A 23,742-nucleotide genomic window follows, 5' to 3' on the forward strand; every position below is an offset into this window, starting at 1 on the left:
AACTCACAAGAGTGGTCTATGAAAATAAGGTGCTAATTTATATCAATGTAGAACAACACCAATATAACTTCACTTTAAACAAAGGTTGCACATTGTTACTTTTGACCCCGTCCGCAGGGATGAAAGTAACATAAGGTGGGTCAAAAGTAACAGCAATATTTGCTAGATTTACTGGCTTGATCTTGTTTATTTTAAATATATCTGACTATGACATTGTTAATACTAACTGCAAACATATTTTGTACTTTAATTTTGCTGAATAAATATTAAAGGCATGTTCATTTTGAACTTCCACTTCCATCAAATGTTTCAAAAGCAATCAACAATGCAAAATGTTAAAATTTTCTACACTTTTTGATTACATTTTATTTTTATTGGCAATGAGCATTAATTTTTATAAAACATCTAAATCAAAACACTTTATTGTGGAAGCAAAAAAGAGGTATGGATACTTTGAGCAGTGGGACTTAAATAGCAGTGTTAATTTCATCCCCACAGGAACTCTTGCCCTTTAAATCTGATTACTTTTCAACAGAAAAACTCAGAGATTGCAGACTTAAGGATGTGTTATTGCACTAAATAACCTGTAGATTGATCATTAATGAGACACATGAAAAGAGAAACACAAACAAAAAAAGAGCCGCTACAATAATTTTCTTTTTGCATTTAAAAACTTAAATTCGGACCTAAACACGTGACACGGTTCCGTGAATGCTCAATGTGCTGTTATAAAGCAAATGTTTTCAGGGCTTCAGGAAAATTGCTTTGTTACTTTCGTTTTTTATCTCCCCAATAGTGTTTTTACTGTTAATCAGGAAAGTGCAATGCACATCTTGTCAGGAAAGCACAATTGTGTGATCAGCAGTTAATCTCTTGCATGGAAACTCCACCCAAGAAGAACTCCAGGAAATCCATGTAACGTTTGTTGATTTAGAGTGAATAACGATCAAACAACTACCGAATCATCTCACATAGTTTGGGGTTAAAATGTTATGTAGAGTCGTAGTTCAACAAGAAGCTACACAAATGATCAATATCACAAATTGTTTATCTTGATGTCATTACGATCAGATTAAACTATATTTGATTTTATAATTTTTTGCATGACTTTTGCATTATTGTTTTATTTCTGTATGGTAAATGTACAGAGGGCGCATGTTTGCAACAAACAAAGGCATATTTTAATGATGGCGTGACTGAGTGTGGAATCATGGGAGTTGTCATTACATCCTATCTTTAGAGTGGAAGACCTATGACATCACCTTGTAGGCCAATCGTCTGCTTAAAACATAAAACTAGTTCCCTCTATAAAATCCCTATAAGAATTTTCCATAGGCTTTTTCGAAGACTGCGAATAATAAGCCCTGTGCACTTCGGGGCGCTCGCCTGTGACGTCAGCACCACCCTGCTACAGACTTCTCAAGCTTATTTTTAGAAATATGGTCCATGACAGATTTACTCTCTCGGTTTATTATATTATTAGCCATGCTATATATTATGAACAAATAAATACGCAAAAACACATCTGTATAGACGTATGTGCTTTCTGGATAGTTTTTAATGCGGAAAATACATTTTGTTTTACTATACAATTGTTGTAAAAATTTTAAAACTGTATGTATAAATGTGCCCACATAGTATTATCATAAGACTAAATAAGTGTATCGCTCGCGTGCATGCAGCCCGCTTACCTTAGCAATAGATGACAGAAATTAGGCGTGAGGGACAAGTCTTTATGCCTGAAAGTTCTATCATGGACACAGAACAACACTCAATATTCTTTTTTTGTCACAAAGTACAGCGAAAAGCAGCCCATACAGTCACATATGCAACAAAATTTTTAAGGAGGAGTGTAAATAATGCCGTCAATGACGACAATGAAGTTAAATGTGTTCAAAAAAAAAAAAAGAGAAAAAAAATCAATAGATCACGAAAAAAATGACACTTAATATGCATGTATTTCTTACACATTTATTCACACGTTTGCATTACTGAGAGCAGGAAAGAGACAGGCTACATTGGTAAGCAGTATCTTCATAAAATTGTTTAATTAAAATAAAGGATCAACAAATTAATCTGTCTTGAGGTCTTTACAAGTGAAGTGTTTATCTACCCACAATATAAATACCCAATTAGAAAAATACTACAAACTATAAAATACTATTCATGAAAATACTTAAATAACAGACAAATCCAAATGCCCGATGCAAGTGGGCTGCATTCCAGACCAGTTCAGCTCGATGGCGTATAATGTCTCCGACACCGCCTAGTCCCCAGTTAGCAACTTGATAGCAACCGTCTTTTAAAGAAGCGTAACCGATTTAAAAAAAATCAAGAGTGTGATGTAACTGATGTGATGTGTTTTAATGTCGTAGAATAAAACATGAAAGTATCTTGAGTTTGTGTGGCTAATTCATTACGAATTCATACGAGTTCAGTCGTACGAAATTGTACGATTTTAAAAAGGAGGCGTGGCACCTAACCCCACCCCTAAACCAACCGTCATTGGGGGATGAGCAAATCGTACAAATTAGATCGTACGAATTCATACGAATTAGCCACTAAATCAAAAAGTTACGAATTGCCGTGAGATTGTGTTGGTTAGCCACAAACCTAATTCAAGTGATTTACCTGAAATCCCATTTAAAATACCAATTGACTTTGAGATGAGGGAACCGGAACTGCTAAAATGCTGACTCGCTTCCAGGTTTTTGCATACAAATTGACGTTATAGTTCCTCCACTCTATTCATATCAGAAAGAACAAACACTGTTTTATCTTTCCAACAACTAATAAATCGGGAAAGCAAAAAGCAAATATATAGTTAATTCATAATTTGTTAAGCAATTAGCTCTTCATTAATATACATTGGTTAGCTTTTAACTAGCTGTATTCTTGACTTATACACACATATATACTATACTTATGCTTAATTATTGCATTTTCATACTTTGTTGATTCATCAAGTATTGCATTATTTACAAACCAGTTATTTAGAGTAGTTCGTGGTTTTGAAGATCATTCAAAATAAGCCAAATATTAATAAACTATTCAAAATAAAATTTATACATCTTATTATTCAGGCATAATAGTGACTCTGTATGTTAATAAATGCTTTATTAACTCAACTTCATGAAGTGAGGACTATTTATGCTTTGTAAATTCCTTGCATCGCATCATGCAACCTCAACACGGCGCCCCCATGTGGGCAATGAAATGTAAATCTACTACTGAATATGGTATTGTTAAAGTAAATAATTATTTTTTGTTTTATTTTGTTTTGTTTTTGTTAATTTTGTCAATTTAGGAGTAAAATTGCTGCATTGTGGCCATAGGCTCTTTGTATTTGATTGAGAACACCCTCTAATGGCTTCCTGAGGAACTTACATGCCTGTTTCTGACATCTTTCAAGTGTAGTATAAGCGGCACTTCACTGCTGTTGTCACAGGTTCTTGAGTATTTGTAAAATCAACGGAGAGTTTCTATAGCAAATGCCTCATGCACATGTCACAACCAGAAAACCAGCCTGCTCTTTTTTTCACAGCGTTAACAGTGTCAGACAGCCATACTCTCATCTCTTCTTCTCTATTCTCACTGCTGTGTGATGAATAATGCAAACACACACAGGCCCATGATTAAGGTCTTTTAAAAGCACATTTTAAAGAGTCATCGGTTCTAGTCTACAGGGTCTTCCACGTTCACAGTGCCCTTAAATCTAAATATTCAAGAATCATTCTGTTATTAATAAAAATAAATAGATAAATAAATAAATAAATAAATAAATAAATAAATAAATAAATAAATAAATAAATACTATTGTGGAATGGTACAAAAAAATAAAAAATAGTCATCAATCATTATTATCTCACACTAATATTTTTCTAAATTGAATAAAAACCACCCCCACAGTCCAAAGACATGCGCTATAGGTGAATTGAACAAGCTAAATTAGCCGTAGCGTGTGTGACTGCAAGAGTGTATGGGAGTTTCCTGGTGTTATGTTACGGCTGGAAGGGCATCCACTGCGTAAAACATATGCTGGACAAGTTGGTGGTTTTATCCGCTGTGGCCACCACTGATTAATAAAGGGATTTAGCTGAAGGAAAATGAATGAATGAATCAAAACCATAGCTTAGCTTACATTGTTGTTGTTGTTTTAATCATGGGATAAAGAAACTCATATTGGTTTGGAACAACGTGAGCGAGTAAACGAAAATAAAACGTATTTTTTGGGGAACTGTTGCTACAATGATACAACATATGCGCATGATTAAAACTAGTCACTTTTGTTTCTAAACAGGCCAAATATTTCCCAAAAGATGTTTAACAGAGCAAGGACATGTTCACAGTATGTCTGATAATAGTTTTTCTTCTGGAGAAAGTCTTATTTGCTTTATTTTGGCTAGAAAAAAAGCAGTTTTTATAAAAAAAACATTTTAAGGTCAAAATTATTAGCCCCTTTAAGTTATATTTTTTTTATATAACTTAATAGTCTACAAAACAAACCATTGTTATACAATAACTTGCCTAATTACCCTAACCTGCCTAGTTAACCTAATTAACCTATGCTTTTAAATGTCAATTTAAGCTGTATAGAAGTGTCTTGAAAAATATCTAGTAAAATAAAATAAATCAGTTATTAGAAATGAGTTATTAAAACTATTTTGTTTAGAAATTTGTTGAAAAAAATCTTCTCTCCGTTAAACAAAATCGGGGAAAAATTACTTTTTTATAACTTCAACTATATATATATACATATATATATATATATATATATACACATATATATATATATATATATACATATATATATATATATATATATACATATATATATATATATATATATACATATATATATATATATGTATATGTATATGTATATGTATAGTATATATATATATATATATATATATATATATATATATATATATATATATATATATATATATATATATGCCATGCAATATTCTGCATTAACAGTTCTACAGCCTCTTTACTCTCTTGTATATTACTCCACCCACATAGAATGACAGCAGATCAATAAACTCACTTTAGTTTGACAAATATTGTAGCTGTTGGACAAAGTAATGTTAAACATTTTAGGCTTTTTTTTAGGTAAGAATGTAGTTGTTTAGATTGCAACTATACTGTTTATTTATATGGATAGTTCCTATTTTATTATATATATATATATATATATATATATATATATATATATATATATATATATATATATATATATATATATATATATATATATATATATATATATATATATATAGGGGGGCTAATAACTCAGGAGGGCTAACAATTCTGACTTCAACTGTACGTGGGTTTAAAGTCTATGGACAATATATATCTAGCACTACTACTTGGCATTTTGCTTCATTAGTGCTGAGATTGAAGATTCATCCATCAAGCCATAAGATAAATGACTAAACCAGAAAAGAAGATGTGTGTGCTGTTTCAATAGATCACCTGTGTGCAGAAGCAGGACAGAGAATAATATGTGTTTGCATTCCTAATGACTAGTTAATTGAGATTCGCACGGTCAAACTTATTCTGCAGATCTATGCTTGGATTCAGTTCTCCAATCAAGGGATTTTCTATTAGAATGAATTTTTCAAATGTTGAGGGGAGTTCATCATCTAAATGCAAAGCAAAATTTAGGATTAACTTGCATGGATTAATTATTCACCTTAAGAATAATAATGTGCACTAGCACAACAAGCATTGTAAATTTTGATTTCAAGCGGACTTCAAAAGAAAATGTGTCCTTTTATTAGTCTGTTCTTCTTAGTCAGTTTCTTTATGAAACTGTGATGTATTTTTGTTGGTCAGGCAAAATACTTTGCTGGTCTACAAAATAAACAAGAAGAATGAATAACAATTGAGGTGAAATGAAGTCTTTCAAAGTTTGTTCAACATTGATAGCCTGATGTGCATCAGATTGGCATTTCAAACACACCGTAAAAAAATGCTGGGTTCCATACAGTTTTACAATTTTAAGTTGATTGCACATAAAACGATTGAGAAAAGTAGTACAATTAATTCCCACAACCCCCCCCCCCCCCCCACACACACACACACACAAAAAATAAGTAAATAAAAATAAAGAATTTTGTTGTTTCAGCTCATTTTTAAAAAGCAGTTTGAATAAGCAAAAAAAAATATATATATAATAAAAAATGTGAGTGGATTGTGAAATCTGCAATGACTTTACTCACATTTCTAAAGGTGAAAAGCTCACTGGATTTTGTCACAAGCTGGATTCTGTCACAAAAAAGATGTTTTCATTTTGTTCTCATTTGTTAAAAGACAAAATTAATGGATTTTTTTTTTTATCAGTCAGTTCTTTTAATGTGAAATAAACTATATGCCATGACACTCCTAATGTTTTGATCATGCAACAAGGGTCCCCACCTTCACTCTTGAGAGGGGCCTACAGCATTGGGACTATGCCAGCTCCTACCTTGATTGTATGCAATTTGTTTGGCATCTCAACCAATTTAAACCATCATATATTTTTATCAATTTCCAACCAGCTTATAGTTTATTGTTACATCCTTTACTTTCATCATTATGAATACAAATGATAAAAATACAACAGCAAAATTCCCTGAAACAAACTATAGGAACAATTTACCTGACAGCGTGACAATTTAGGTCATTATAACTTATTAATCTAAGTTAATCATGTTCTAAGTTAATTTCATTAGTTACGCAAGCTGTTTCAAGTCAGTTTAACATAATATAAGGCCTTCAGGATTTTTTTTACACAGTGTATAGTCTCAAAGGCTGTTTTGCATGTCTTAAAATCACATACAGCAAAATTAAAAAGGATATTGCTAATAAATTAGGTTGTGTAAAATGGTTAATCAAATTGTAATGAAGAAACAAAACACATTTAGAGATTTTATCACTCCTAGGTCAAAACCTGGCAAGTTTCCTCTATTAGTTTGGTTGGTTTAAGCATTTATGAACAAAGTAGTTGATCTCAGATCCACAACAAAACCATCAGTCCAAGGTTGCCTGAACAACTCAGGCTGCCTGAAAATAAACTCTAAAGTGCTTTCCTTGTTTGGCCCAATGAACCAACAAACCGCAACATTTCTCACAATGCATCTTATTTAAAACAGAAGATTAGGTTTTTTTCTACTTATCATCATTTAATACTGTGATTTTTTAGATTGCTCAATCTGTTTCAACATGTGATTGTGTCTGGTTATTCACTGAAATGTGAAGAAATTTCCACAGTACATTAAGTGACTAATGAATAGATTAGGAATGTAGGTTTAGTTAGGACAAGGTTATTTAGCCTTTTACAGCTTATTAGGTGCTGTTTTTAAAAGAAGAAAAAATCTATACTGTGCAATGTCTAGGTCCACACAAAATCTGTGTGCGCAGAAATTTGCAGATTTTTAGCCCATCATTGAGTCTATTTATTCACCTGTATAAATATGTAATAGTAATAATAGTGTAATAAATGTGTGTTATATTAAGTTTTTTTTATTAATTTCAATAATATTATTGACTAATATAAAAACGATCATATGATTTATTTACAATACAGTTTGTAAAGTAATATTTTCTGTCTTTTAGTAGATATATTATATGAGAATATTAGTATAGTATATGTAACGGGCTATAAGTCCCGCCCTGTAGGGGAGAATTATTGTGTGTGACCCTGGAAGACCTAGAAGTGAAAGGATCTCAGTCCCCACTTCCGGTGCTTTTAGTCTCAATGTGCACTATATTTGTGTATTTATTTGGCCCACACAGTTATGTTGAAAACTACAGGAATTAGAAAAGTGGGCTTCAGGTAAGTAAGTGTCAGTATGGTGGCCAACCCGAAGTATTTTAAGCGAGGTGAAAGAAGTAATTCACATTCCCACTCCCCTAAACCTAACAGTGTGGGTGAGACGCCCCTACTCCAAGGTAAGTAGAACAAATGAATGATGACCATAAAATCAATTAACTATTAATTTATTTGTTACTTTGTTAGGAATTTTCTAAATGGATAATGTATATTTAAATAAAGAATGCAATACAAAAAAACAGATGACAGATGTTCACACATGTAATGTTAAATCCCGGTTTAACTCACCAGACAATCTTCCTAAATTAATTAGTTTCAATACCAAAACACGCAAATTAATTTCACAAATCACTCTGAATGATCTAAACCTCTGTACTATATGAATGACTCTTTATGTTCAACTCAAATGATTCACTCTGAATGAGCTCTAATAGAACCTTTGACTCAGTTTAACTAAACCTTGAAATAACCTGACTCAGTTCAGATAAACTCTTTAAATCCCAAACGATTCACTCAATTGATTCACAAAAGTATCTTATGAACAACTCATGTGATTCAGTCCTCAAAGCAATACAACTCAGTTCAATGCAGTGTATATATGTATCAGTGAAACAGTAAAAGTTTTTGTGTGTGTGTGTGTGTGTGTAAGCAAAGAAGTTGGTACCAGCCCGAAGCAACGATGAATATGATGTGATGACTTGAGATGACTTGAGATGACTTGAGATGACTTGTGATGACTTGTGATGACTTGTGATGACTTGTGATGACTTGTGATGACTTGTGATGACTTGTGATGACTTGTGATGACTTGTGATGACTTGTGATGACTTGTGATGACTTCAATAAACAACTTAGGCAGGACTGCAAGAAGATGTCGTCGGGTTGGCAGGGTAATTATACTTTTTAGAAAACACTGGTGGTGTAAAAAGAAAAATGGCGTAGCTTTTTCACATCAAGCACAGCCCAGGTCTTAAAAAAGAAATGCTTCCCAGGGCAAAACTCAAGCAGAAACGCATGTCAGTCACTTCAAAAAAACATCAAAAAATTGAAAAATCCAAAAATAAATCAGGAACGGTGTGTGACGTTCACATACAGTTCATACAAATGCCCTCGCCCACGAACGAGTGCACTTAACCAACGTGGGGAGAGAAAATAATGTCTTTGGCTACAAACTATGTTTTATCAGCCGCTCTGGAAGGCAACAGGACTCAAAAAATGCACACAGTTCAGATGACACAAAACAATGGTGTTCAGAACAAAACTCACGGCTCAGAAACCCTCGTGATCTCAGCTCACACACCGTTCTCCATCCGATAGCACTATCAGCCGAACATCCGCTATCCGCCGTCTTCAGCCTCTCACGGTAGTATTAGCGCTCTCCTGATGCAAAAATCTCTTTTCAAAAGTCTCTGTTTATCACTGCGCTTCAGAACATACTAAAAAACTGAACAATTGCGTCTCACGTCTCTCTCGCGCTCTCTCATCTCCTTCTCATACACTTCTGTGTTGCCCGCGAACACACAGGAAAACCTGGTGCCCCGTCAAAATAAAGTCCCATATAAAAAAATACCCCGTCACATATTCCCCCTTGCGAAACCCTGCCATACCACCGACATCTTCTGTCAGCCTGGCCCTGGAATATAAAACACAGTGTTCAAGTACAACAAAATACACATTTTTCACAAGTTCATACAATCCTAACATTACAATCTCACTATTATTTTAACCTTATGTCATTAGATAATCAACTCTGTATCTCATAGGTAATTTTCCACGATTTTGTCTTTGAGAGCGCCTAGGCTTTGGCACACTTTCACATTCGACATCTGAAGTATCAGCATCATCTGAAAACTCCTGTATTCCCAAGTCTATTTCTGGATTTGCATATTCTGTTATTTCCCCTTGCTCATGCACTATGCTCTCTCTGGGTCCTACTCCCCTTGTGTTTACTTCAGTCACCTCTTCATTTCTATTTTGTCTAGGTGCAGCAGCTGGGAAACATACAATATCTGGAAATTCTGCCTCAGAATCTGATTGGTTTACAGGTCTACCTCTGGTGTTACGTGGAGTAGTAGATGGTAATAAAGGAAATGTGCAGTGACGAAGCTGATCCCTGTGTACTACTTTGGATGGACCCCCCTTTTCAGGTTTGATAGTAAAAACAGGTATGTCTGAATGATTCTGCCTAACTACAATGTATGGTGTGTGTTCCCACTTGTCCTGAATTTTGTTTCTGCCCCTATGCTTATGATTGCGTAACAACACACGGTCACCAGGTCTTACAAGCGCTCCAGAGGACTTGCGGTCATAGACTCTTTTGCGTCTTTTAGAGGCTTCTTGTGCGACCGAGTTCGCAACTTCGACAGCAGTCTTTAGTCTGCCATGGTGAATCTTCACCCAATCATCCAAGTTCTCTGCATCACTTTCTTCCAAATCCTTTCCACCCAGAACATCTAAAGGAAGGCGTGCGTCCCTTGCAAACATCAAGTAAAAGGGAGAATAGCCAGTGGACGTGTGAACGTGACTATTGTATGCCATCACCAGCTCTGGTAAGTGACTTTTCCAGTCCTTCTTCTTCTCAGGTGGCAAGGTTCTCAGCATATCGTGCATAGTGCGATTAAATCTCTCACACTGTGAGTTTCCTTGAGGATGGTAGGGACTGGTACGGCTCTTTCCGATACCATACACTTTACACAGTTCCTTGATCACTTGCGATTCAAAGCATCTCCCCTGATCTGAATGCAAACGCGCCGGGCACCCGTAGTAGACAAACCAATGTTTGATTAGGGCCTTTGCCGTGGTATTTGCGGTTTGGTTTTTGGTAGGGACAGCAACTGTAAAGCGAGTAAACATGTCAGTCAGAACAAGGACATTTTCATATCCTCCGGCCGACATTTCGAGCTGAGTGTAGTCCATCGCCAGAACCTCTAGTGGAGCTGTGACATTGCTGCATGTCATAGGAGATCGGATTCTTGGAAAAACATCCTTAGCAAGAGTACATCTTTTACACTGTCCTATCCACACTTGGACATCCTTAGACATGCTGGGCCAATAGTAGTTGCGTCTCATCAATGTTAAAGTACTGTTACCTGCAAAATGGCCTCCATGTTCATGCTGGCTGTCGTAAACTGATCGGCGTAAAAGAGCTGGAACAACTAGCTGCCTTATTCGCTCTCCATCTCTTGGGTCAAGAATGCATCTAAACATCACTCCATGATGCAACTGAAGACGTTCAAACTCTCTACAAAGTTTTTTTTAACTCTGGCAGCATACTTTGCTGACTCAGACAGCTTGGTCTCTCATTTTTGGATACGGCATGGTATATTGGGCCTATCAAGGTATCACTTCTCTGCAATGCCTTAATTTCATCCCAGTTGTATCCACTCATTCCTTGCTTAATGGATGCCTGTACAGCCACTTTAACACCAGTCTCTTTCTGCATAGGCCCTTGAGCAGGCCAAAGGCATGCACGCACCTCCTCAGAGTTCAGACAGATGAAATCCTTCTCTGTGTCCTCCTGTTCAGGATGTCCATTAGAGGGAAGTCGTGACAGGGCATCAGCATTTGTGTTCAACCGCCCAGGCTTATACAGGACCTCAAAATTAAGCTCCGCAAGTTGGGCCACCCAACGCTGCTCAACCGCCCCAAGGTTAGCGGTCTCAAGATAACGCAAGGGATTATGGTCTGTAATTACTGTAAACTTGGAGAACATCAAGTACTCTTTGAATTTTTCTGTTGCGGCCCATTTAAGTGCTAACAGCTCTAATTTGAATGCGCTGTAATATTTGTCATTTCTCTCTGACCCTCTCAGGCCCCTGCTAGCAAACGCGATGACCCGTTCCACTCCCCCTTGCTTTTGACTCAATACAGCTCCAAGGCCCAGGTGACTCCCATCGGTTGTGAGGATAAATGGAAGACAGAAATCAGGGTAAGCGAGGACTGGTGGCGACATCAAGCATGACTTCAATCTGTCGAAGGCAGCTTGGCATTCGTTACTCCATATGAATTGCTCAGAAGCTTTCCGTTTGTCTTTACCTCCCATCAGTGCATGCAAAGGTTTTGCTATCTGAGCAAACTTTGGTACAAAACGCCGGTAATAACTCATGAATCCAATAAGCTGTCTCACTTCCTTCATACTTTTAGGGACAGGCCAAGCATCCAGTGCGCTAACCTTTTCACTGTCAACTTTGATTCCCTCAGAGGAGATTACATGGCCTAAAAATTTTACCTCCGACTTGAAGAGAAAACATTTGCTTGGTTTAAGCTTCAGGCCATGCCGCTTTAGCCGATCAAACACAAGCTCTAGTCTTTCACAGTGACTCCTGAAATCCCTGGAAAATACAATAATGTCATCCAGGTATATCAAAAGAACATCAAAGGCCAGGTCCCCAAGTACTACTCCCATAAGGCGCTGAAATGTGGCTGGTGCGTTGCACAACCCAAATGGCATACGCGTCCACTCAAACAGTCCAAATGGGGTGGTGACAGCGGTCTTGTTGCGGTCACGTTCACTCACCGCCACCTGAAAGTATCCAGCCGTCAGATCCAAGGTCGAGAACAACTGAGCATTTCCCAGCGCATCCAAGGACTCTTCAACTCTAGGGAGAGGGTACGCATCTTTACATGTGACCCGATTTAGCTTTCGGTAATCACAACAAAACGCACACTGCCGTCTCTCTTCACAACTATCACAGCTGGAGACGCCCAGGGGCTCGTGCTCTCCTTAAGGATGCCCTGTGACACGAGGTCCTGCACATGTCTTTTAAAAGCTTGGAATACCTGTGGTGGTACCCGGCGGTGCCTCTGTTTTATTGGCGGAGCATCCTCTGTGTGAATGTCATGCGTCACAGCTTGTGTGTATCCATAATCACTGTCATTTGTGGAGAATATATCTCTATATTTTGCCAACAAATGGTTCAGTTCTTCTCTCTGTGAGGGGGTGAGCTTCTCATAATTAACTTGGACTGGAACTGGTGGATCATTAGAGCTGTTGACTGCTTGGATATTCGCCACCCGTCTAACATGAAGTGTCCCTTCCTCTTCTTCAAACTCCAGTGTATCCTCAGTTAGCACCTGCTGTGGTTTAGACAAGATGGCCACTCTACACCTTGGGCTAAGTCTGATGGCTCGCTCGCTTGAGTTCATTACACGTACTGGAACTTTGCCATTTGCTGTTTTTGTTAGTACATTGGCCACAAGGAGTCCCTTTGGCAAACTTGCATCAGCAGCAGGTTCAATTAACACCTGGCACTTTGCTTTGGGCGGCACTCTGCAACGCCCTTCAAACACCTTTTCACTTAGTGGTGGGATGGTGATGGTTTGCTTCCCACTAACCTTGACAAACCCAATCTTGCCATCAGGGCTCCTAGAGTCAGCTTCCTGGACACTTGCTAAAACTCTCCTTATCTTTGCTTCTGCTGGTTGTTTATACTTATTGGCTGCCTTTACACCATCTCCTGTGACAAAAAATGACTTAAACTCACTGATAATATTCATCCCAATGATTCCTGAAAGTCCCCTCATTTCTTCTGATTCTGAGCTGGTGTCTTTCAGCACAAAGATACACTTTTCTGAGAGAACCTTCCCCATGCATTCCACATCCGCTTGCAAGCACCCTAGAACAGGGATGTCGAGGCCATTAGCTGCAGTAAGCCTAACCCAGTGAGCGGAAGAAAGTTGAAGCTCTTGTTCCCCGAAATGCCTCCTAAAGTGTGATTCTGTTATAGTGGACACTTCAGAACCTGTATCCAGCAAACAGTTTGTCTTGACACCAGCTATGTTAACTTCAATAGTCAGACAGTCTCCAAATGCGCCAGTTTTAAAAGCATCGGTCACTTCATCAGTCCATTCAGCTGTATGGCTTCGAATTACAGATGGGCCAGGCTGTACGGTGCTTGTTGGAATGTTTCCTGGGTTAGATTCAGTAGAACGACGTGACTGATCAGACACTCTAATTAATTCAGAATGTGGGCAGCGCCTACTCGTGTGTCCCGGTTCGCCGCATAAATAGCAGATATAGCGGCCATCACTGTCCTTCAAGGGCTGTCTTCTTGGACGACTCTGTTGAAGTTGCACTCCTGTGTTAGCATGCACCACCTGATAAAGTTCTTCTTGGCGGGCAGCAATCTTCTGTATGGCCTCATGGAGTTTCTCTAAAGTTAACTTGGATGAACCTTGTTCTGTGTCTGCATTGACTACTCTGACACGGGGGCTGGGTCTTTGGTTGTTCACAGTTTGTGTCTCCTCCTCCTCTGACCATGTGATCGCAGCTTGCATGACTTGAACAAAAGTCAAACTTGCTTCTTCCTTAATTCGTCTCTTCATTTCACGTCTCAGAAAGTCATCTCGAAGACCCAAAACAAGTTGTTCTTTTAACACACTCTCAGCATCTGGCACTCTGTTTGGCTCTCTACGCTTAACTTGGGTCAGTTTTTCTTGTAGGTCATATGCGTACGAGCGTATCGTCTCCCCCTGCATTTGCTTCCGTTCATAGAAATCTTTCAGCCTGGTTCCAATTGGCACTTTGTCCCCATAGGTGTCTTGGAGGACTTTAAAAATATCATCTGCAGACTTTTCACTGTCACCCACCATAAACCTCACTGTCGCTTTAGCTTCTCCTTTGAGGTGTTGTTTGACAAGCTCAACATGATCTTCTGCAGGCACTCTCATTACCTGAAAGGCTGATTTCATTGATGCGACCCATTCCTCAATGCTCAATTCACCTGCATTGGTTGAACGACCACTGAATTCTGGAAGCTTCCTTTCTCTGGGAATATAGATGGCAGCTGGGACTGATTGAGCTGTAGCTTGATGCTCAATAACCGTTTTCGCTAGTGACAGGGCTTCTCTTTGTTCAGTTCTGGCTTGTTGAAGTGCTCCTGTCTGTTCTTCAAACCTCCGTTTCATCTCTGCCATCTCCTTCCTTAGTTCTTCGAGCTCTGCCATGTCTCAGCTTGTAACCCTGGGACCGGTGACAGATAAAAAAAATTATTGTAATAATAAATGCAATCTGATTCTATCCTGTTCGTGACGCCAAATGTAACGGGCTATAAGTCCCGCCCTGTAGGGGAGAATTATTGTGTGTGACCCTGGAAGACCTAGAAGTGAAAGGATCTCAGTCCCCACTTCCGGTGCTTTTAGTCTCAATGTGCACTATATTTGTGTATTTATTTGGCCCACACAGTTATGTTGAAAACTACAGGAATTAGAAAAGTGGGCTTCAGGTAAGTAAGTGTCAGTATGGTGGCCAACCCGAAGTATTTTAAGCGAGGTGAAAGAAGTAATTCACATTCCCACTCCCCTAAACCTAACAGTGTGGGTGAGACGCCCCTACTCCAAGGTAAGTAGAACAAATGAATGATGACCATAAAATCAATTAACTATTAATTTATTTGTTACTTTGTTAGGAATTTTCTAAATGGATAATGTATATTTAAATAAAGAATGCAATACAAAAAAACAGATGACAGATGTTCACACATGTAATGTTAAATCCCGGTTTAACTCACCAGACAATCTTCCTAAATTAATTAGTTTCAATACCAAAACACGCAAATTAATTTCACAAATCACTCTGAATGATCTAAACCTCTGTACTATATGAATGACTCTTTATGTTCAACTCAAATGATTCACTCTGAATGAGCTCTAATAGAACCTTTGACTCAGTTTAACTAAACCTTGAAATAACCTGACTCAGTTCAGATAAACTCTTTAAATCCCAAACGATTCACTCAATTGATTCACAAAAGTATCTTATGAACAACTCATGTGATTCAGTCCTCAAAGCAATACAACTCAGTTCAATGCAGTGTATATATGTATCAGTGAAACAGTAAAAGTTTTTGTGTGTGTGTGTGTGTGTGTAAGCAAAGAAGTTGGTACCAGCCCGAAGCAACGATGAATATGATGTGATGACTTGAGATGACTTGAGATGACTTGTGATGACTTGTGATGACTTGTGATGACTTGTGATGACTTCAATAAACAACTTAGGCAGGACTGCAAGAAGATGTCGTCGGGTTGGCAGGGTAATTATACTTTTTAGAAAACACTGGTGGTGTAAAAAGAAAAATGGCGTAGCTTTTTCACATCAAGCACAGCCCAGGTCTTAAAAAAGAAATGCTTCCCAGGGCAAAACTCAAGCAGAAACGCATGTCAGTCACTTCAAAAAAACATCAAAAAATTGAAAAATCCAAAAATAAATCAGGAACGGTGTGTGACGTTCACATACAGTTCATACAAATGCCCTCGCCCACGAACGAGTGCACTTAACCAACGTGGGGAGAGAAAATAATGTCTTTGGCTACAAACTATGTTTTATCAGCCGCTCTGGAAGGCAACAGGACTCAAAAAAATGCACACAGTTCAGATGACACAAAACAATGGTGTTCAGAACAAAACTCACGGCTCAGAAACCCTCGTGATCTCAGCTCACACACCGTTCTCCATCCGATAGCACTATCAGCCGAACATCCGCTATCCGCCGTCTTCAGCCTCTCACGGTAGTATTAGCGCTCTCCTGATGCAAAAATCTCTTTTCAAAGTCTCTGTTTATCACTGCGCTTCAGAACATACTAAAAAACTGAACAATTGCGTCTCACGTCTCTCTCGCGCTCTCTCATCTCCTTCTCATACACTTCTGTGTTGCCCGCGAACACACAGGAAAACCTGGTGCCCCGTCAAAATAAAAGTCCCATATAAAAAAAATACCCCGTCACATATATATTAAAATAGTATTTTTTTTGTCAGTACTATGGTTGTCAATGGCTGTTTTTCCCCAATATTATTCAGAATATCTTGTTTTGTGTTCAACAGAAAAAAAAATCATAAAAGTTTAGAACCATATAAGTGAGGGTAAATTAGGATTAAATGTTTGTTTTAGAATTAAATATTTTATCCATATCCCCTAAACTGAAACAAATAAATAAATAATTGTGTTCTGTTTTCTTTAAAGAGCCCCTATTATAGGTTTTTGCAAATGAGCTTCTATGCAGTGTGTAACAGCCCTAAGCGAATAAAAACATCCGGCTGAGGCTTAAATCTGAAAGTGCACCATGTTTAAAACTATTGATTCTTTAATGAAATAGTCGACTCAGAGTCAAATAAATGAATCGTGTTGGGTTCGGATCTTTTTCTTTATTGCATCGACATCGACACGGTACATCACCAAATATGTAGTTCCGGTAAAATGTGAATGCGCTTTCACTTCAGACACTAGCGGAGGTGCGGGGGATCACGGGCTGATTATGACGCGAAGGTGACGATCACTGACAGATAGAGATTCAGATGCAGGGAATAAGGGTTAAAGTTTAATTTAACAACCATACCACAGTATAGCCAACCTAGTGCTGTGTTTGTTCCTGTCATTTTTCTGACGATTGATAAAATAACCTACGCTGCAACGTGAGATTCACCGGCTGTTTGCTATTGAAGGAGCAGCAGAGACTATGGGACTTTGTCAGACTTTGACAAGGACGTTGTCAGTAACTGTTACATTTCATATGGACCAGTTTCTTCTTCCTCCGGATCATAATATGTAAGTGTATTTAAAATTGTTGCAACTTTTGCCACTGTGTGGATTAATACTGAATGTGTCGTTGTTATTACTGTTAGAGTTAGTGTTAAGAGTAGATTAATATGCTGGTGTTTAACTGCATTGCTTTAATGTATTCCTGCATTGGGCTCTCATACTTTCTGCTACTTCATACAGTAGCTGTGGTGGGCATTTCTCTGTTCTCTGAACGCAGTCGACCAATCGCAAAAGACTGGGTCATTTGTCCAATCAGCGTAGATTAGCTTGGTACTAAAGAGTGGTTTGGGAACAAATGAACGAATCATATGGGAGTCGCTGGGATAATTAAGTAAAAATAAATGTATATTATAAGACAATGAAAGTGTTTTTTGACCTTGCACGCATATCAGCATATTGTTGGAGACCCCCAAAACCAAGATATGATCTTTTTTAAAGCAAAATAGGGGCTCATTAATTAAATTAATGTGACTCGTCATTTGTTGTATCTTGCATTTCTAAGTTGCTTTAGTACTGTGTATCAAAATGACTGATAAAAGAGCTATTCATAAGCAGGTGCACTCTGAACAATGAGAAGATGGTTGACTGTATACATAATTAGTGAAAGCTAGCTGAACTGAAAAAGAAAACGCAAGAAAGAAAGAAAAGCAAGAAAACACAACATCTTTTAAAAGTTTTAACTCTGTTTTGGATTAAAGAAAATTATACTAGTAATTGAGATTGTCAAAAGGCAGTCTTTATTTCTTTAAATGCTTTTAAACCAAGAAAAAAAAAGGTTCTTTAACCGATTTGATCTGTCTGCATAAAAGCTCTTTGGAGAACCCAAAATGTTTACTGTAAACTGTAAAGTGTGGAATGCAAAAAACCTTTTTAGGTTACATTTGAAACGAACAGGTCTTGTAGTATGCAGTGTTTTCTAGTTTAAAACAGATATGCCTAAAGCACTTCATCAGTCACACACTTTCATCAGTTTATGATGAAATGTCATGCATGAAATGACCAATGCTTGTTACCAGTGGCTAATAAAGAAACAAAACGCGCTCAGGGCATTTTGACACCTGGCTCATTTGAAGTGTTGGTTTCAGAACCTGGCAAATTTTCTCAATTAGTGCAGTTCATTTAGGCATATATAAACATGGCAACCATGCTTGGATGATCAAAAGAGAGAGAGAAAAGAAAGAAAGAAATAAAGAAAGAAAAAGAATGAAAAAAAAAAACCTTGAACAAGGTTACCTGATCTATTATTAAAGACGAACCGAATCTAAACTGCACAATAAAAATATCAAAACATGTCTTCAAATAAAAATTCCCATATGTTTTCTAAATTGCCACATTAAATGACCATGTCATGTAATAGGTTAAATGAATATCTTTGAAGCATTTCATTGGCCTCTATTATATTAAATGATAAATGTATATGTTGCAATGTATATGTTACCACGCTGTTAACAATTTTTGTAAATGACACAGTATTTAACTGTAACATGAACTGTATTTTACTGTAGGGCAGTTATACCGTATGTTACCGTATTTTAAAGCTGCATTGTGAACATTACTGTATATTTTACAGTAAAGATATAATACAATTCTGAATATACAGAAAGATAAATGGTGCTGTAAATGTAATTACAGTATTTTTGCTGTAACTGACTAACTGTAAGTTACTGGCAAATTGCTGCCAGTAAGTCACTGTAGATTCTACAAAGAAATGTTAACAGTGCATTGCTAGTCATTATTGTTTGACAGGAGGTTAACATATCCTAAAATTACATATGACAGACAATATCATACTAGCAGTAATGTTTCTTTGTCTTTTTTTTACATTTGTATTGTAAGTTAAAAACTTAAATTTATTCATTTAGAAGATGCCCCCCCACAAAGTGACTCACAAATGATGAATAGAAGTAATTAAACCAATAAAAGACCAACATGCAAAAAAAAAAAAAAAAAAAAAAAACATTTGAATTCCAATTAGTCTAATTCTGTACAATATAAAAACCCCAGGGAGAGAGTTTGAGGAGGTCATTTTTTTTTTTAAATATTGAATATAAAATAGAAAAGGGCCTGTTGGTGATAGGATATCAAAATACTGAAATTGTTTATTTTATTTATTGATAAAATAGTGTAGTTATTATTAGAATGTATTAGAAAGGTTAAAAATATATAATAATACACATTGTTAAAATGTACAAAAAAAAAAAACGTATCTAAAACGATTATTTAAATACACTCAAAAAGTACATTTTCTGTTTGTTCAACTCACTTATTTAAAAATTTTACATTTTTGGGGGGGTCAACTTAATTGTTTTAGGTTTAATCCAATCAAATTTGTAAAAACTAATAAGTTAACTTAATTCCTTTGTGTATGCAGTAGGTTCCACACAATTAATTTGTTTTGGCATTACATGAAGGAATTAAGCTAATTTATTAGATTTTACAAATTTAAGTCGATTGAAGAGAAAACAATTAATTTGTCTTAAAAAAACCCTCAAAAATTGTGATGTTTAAGTTCATTTTAAGTAAGTAATTTGAACAGACAGCAAACTTAATTTATTGAGTGCATGGCTTATGAAGAAACAAGCATTTTGAGATTCAACATAAATCACAACTAACTTTACATTCAATTCACCGCTCCACGCAAATGTGTAATGAAATGCTGAAGATCACTAGTCATTCACATTCTACAAAGCAACCAGCATGTTTTTCAAGTCCCCTTATGAAATGAACATGGAGGTTTGAAGGACCTCATATAAAATGAATCACAGAAGAGTGGCCTTGACTCTTAATCAGACGACGCCTCATGTGTGGAAATGCAGCAGTCAACATATATTGTATCGATACCCATGGATATGCTTAGTAGGAAGGCAATTTTCTAGTTGTACCCAGCAGTGTTGCAGTTTGCCTGAAGAGCTGGGATATCAGCGGTTTGCTGCGTGTCTGGTACAGATGGAGCAGAGCCATTTGCCCCACCAGGGAAAGGATAAGAATGCCCACCTCACACCACAACCCTGGGGTGAAGCTTGAGCAATGGGATCCTGGAGGCTGTGAATCTCCAGCTTAAGCTTTAATGAAGCCATTTCCATTCACAAATGTGTTACAGAACCCTCACATTCTACTTAGAAACAAGGGTGTCGCTAAATGGGTATCCTGGGATGAGATTTTTATAGCTTTATCTGCACCCGATGCGTACATTATACAAGCCAGGACCTTAAAAGACCCTGCAGTGTTTGCCTGATGACGACCCTGCTTATGAATCAGGAAACAAACTGTCTGTTGATTCAATCCCAAATACATTATTCATAATCTCATATGTCCTTATTTAAAATCGCTCATAAAACTTTGAGTGTGCATTTATAAATATGTATCTATGATAAACACAATTGCCGCGAGGCAAGCAATATAAAAATTTGGCTTTGTATTTCACATTTTCGCCTCAGGTTTGGCATGCATAAAACATAACAGAATATGAATCTGTTTTTTTTTTTTTTTTCATTTTGAACAATAATTGCCTTTCTGAGGAGAAAGACCTCCCATGACACATTGCAGCCCTCTTCCGAGCTCAAGACTTTAGTGTAATTGAGGCCAGTTTCCTGTCTTATTGAAGCTTAATATTAAACCAGTGCCAAGCTTTACACATCTTCTTACTCTCCGTCTCCAATTTGATTTTAGCACATTTCAAAGCGTGGCCCTTCTGTTTGACAGTGCATGGATTAACGCTGTGGTTTATGGAAGGGAGACTGTTATTTTTAATACCCTGCCTGTTGCTAGGCAGGCCTGCGTGCATTGATACAATGTTCTGCTTGAGTTGCAGCATGGTTAATTGAGGAGAAAGTGGCCGTTAATAACCACAGCCACAGATAAATCGAGAGAAGGAGTGAGAAAGACAGATAGGCCTGGAAGGAAACCATGACAAGAACTAGTGTGATGGCGACAGAATTATACTGATTTCGCATTAAAGCCTAACAGATCAGATTAAGAGCCACTTTATCGCATTTATTTCCGAGTGTCACTTAAAAATGTGACATTAACACTATATGACTGGCCTATAATCTCAAAGCTATACACTGAATGCAGTTCTTGGAATGTAAAAACCAGACTCTTTCCATTGAGAGAGAAAATATGTTTCCTGGGGATTCTAAAAGCATCTTCAATCAGTACAAATATACATTCATTTTTAATATTAATAAAAGAGGAAGAGAGGTCAAAGTGCTTCTCATAAATTAAAAATGCCAATGTCTCCTAATAGCTTAAGGTGATTATTTCTCATTATATTAAATTGACAAGTAATATAGTTGTTTACTGTTGTTTGCCAGGATAAAATTTAACAAATTTATCAAAATTGTCTTAAATATCCAAGTGGTGGTTTAAATTGGAAGGATTTACAAAAATAAAAAAATACAAATGAATATGTAAATAAGCTAATAAGAGAATAAAATAATAATATTAAATTGAATAAACACCACAAAATAATAGTCAACATTAGTTGATACATTAGCTAACATTAACTATGTGCAATAATTTTTTAAAGAACAATATTAATCTTTGTTAACAATAAGTTAATCGATTGTCGATCGAATTGTTTCATCAATACAATATAACAACCCCAGTCTGATGAAAACAATGTTTCCCATCAGATCCAAATGCATTAAACTTGCTTTCATTACTAGATTGAACTTTGGACCAGTTCTCCGTCAACACAACATGCTCCTCACAAAAGGTCAGTCTAGCCTTTTTATTCTTTCTGCTGATGAGAGGTTTGGTCATAGTGGAGTGAGCTTTCAGTCTTAATTCTCTTAAATGTCAAGACACTGTATGGTGAGACAGATACTTACACTGTTTAGTGCTAAACTGCCTCTAAACCCTTTTACCTCCACTTTGTTCTACAAATGTCCCCCATAAGCTTTCAGTTAGATAGAGCGCCACCTTGTGGTACAATCACAGAAAGGCTTTAAATAACTTTCCAGAACCTTCTCATTCACTGTTCCTTACTGATGGAATGATCCAACTGAGCCTGGTTTTTCTCGAGTTTTTTTATCCTTCACTTTCGCCAACTGGTGAAGTTTTTTCCTTGCCGCTGTCGCCACCGGCTTGCATGGTTCGGGACTTGTAGATCTGCGCATTGATGGATTTGCTCATCAATGTTTTTATCTTTCAGCAGTGAATATTAAACCAAACTGAACTGAACCGAATTGAACTTAATCTCTGAAAACTGAACTGACACTGTTTCAATTCACTATAATCTTCTATGTGAAGCTGCTTTGACACAATCTACAAAAGCGCTATGTAAATAAAGATGAATTGAGTCTCCCCTTTCCCATATGGACTGCTGAATCCCTGAAAACCTTATGGATTTTCCTCTATAAGCACTAAACTAATAAAACAACAACAACAACAACAGCTTTGTATTACTAACACTAATTAGCATTGCTTAATGCCTTCCTCATTTCTAAGTCACATAGATAAAAGTGTGATTTGAAAAAGTAATAGACCAAATGTAAATGTAAGTGCCTTGTTTGTTTTTGTAAACTACAGTTCTATTTGATATAGCCACAATTAAGGCTGTGTAACACATACACACACACACACACACACACACACACACACACACACACACACACACACATATATATATATATATGTAAATGTAAGTGCCTTGTTTGTTTTTGTAAACTACAGTTCTATTTGATATAGCCACAATTAAGGCTGTGTAACATACACACACACACACACACACACACACACACACACATATACATATATATATATATGTGTGTGTATATATATATATATATATATATATATATATATGTGTGTGTGTATATATATATATATATATATATATGTGTGTGTATATATATATATATATATATATATATATATATATGTGTGTGTGTATATATATATATATATATATATTTGTGTGTTTTTGTATGTGTTACACAGCCTTAATTGTGGCTATATCAAATAGAACTGTAGTTTACAAAAACAAACAAGGCACTTACATTTACATTTCACATATATATATATATACATATACAGCTAATCTAATGAAATAAATTACAATAATGGTACAAAAACTAGTACATCCAATTTTATGTTATAGAAAAATATTAAAAACAAATATTTAAAAAAGAGGAATAATCAAGGGACGCAAAAAAAATAGTTGAAATTTTGTAGGTTGTATTTTTTTTTGTAATCTTTTTGCAATATTTGGCTTGAATGTAATTGTATTATCTTTCAGTTTCTAAAGATGTTTGGTGACTAAAATATTATTTTTACCTGTTCAATAATATAGATTATTATATACCTGTTTAAAAAAACAGTTTTTGTATAAATGCACCAAAATACATTGCCTATATTCACTGAGAAATTGAAAAAAATATAAATT

The sequence above is a fragment of the Danio aesculapii genome, chromosome 1, assembly GCF_903798145.1.
Source record: "Danio aesculapii chromosome 1, fDanAes4.1, whole genome shotgun sequence".
Taxonomy (NCBI): domain Eukaryota; kingdom Metazoa; phylum Chordata; class Actinopteri; order Cypriniformes; family Danionidae; genus Danio; species Danio aesculapii.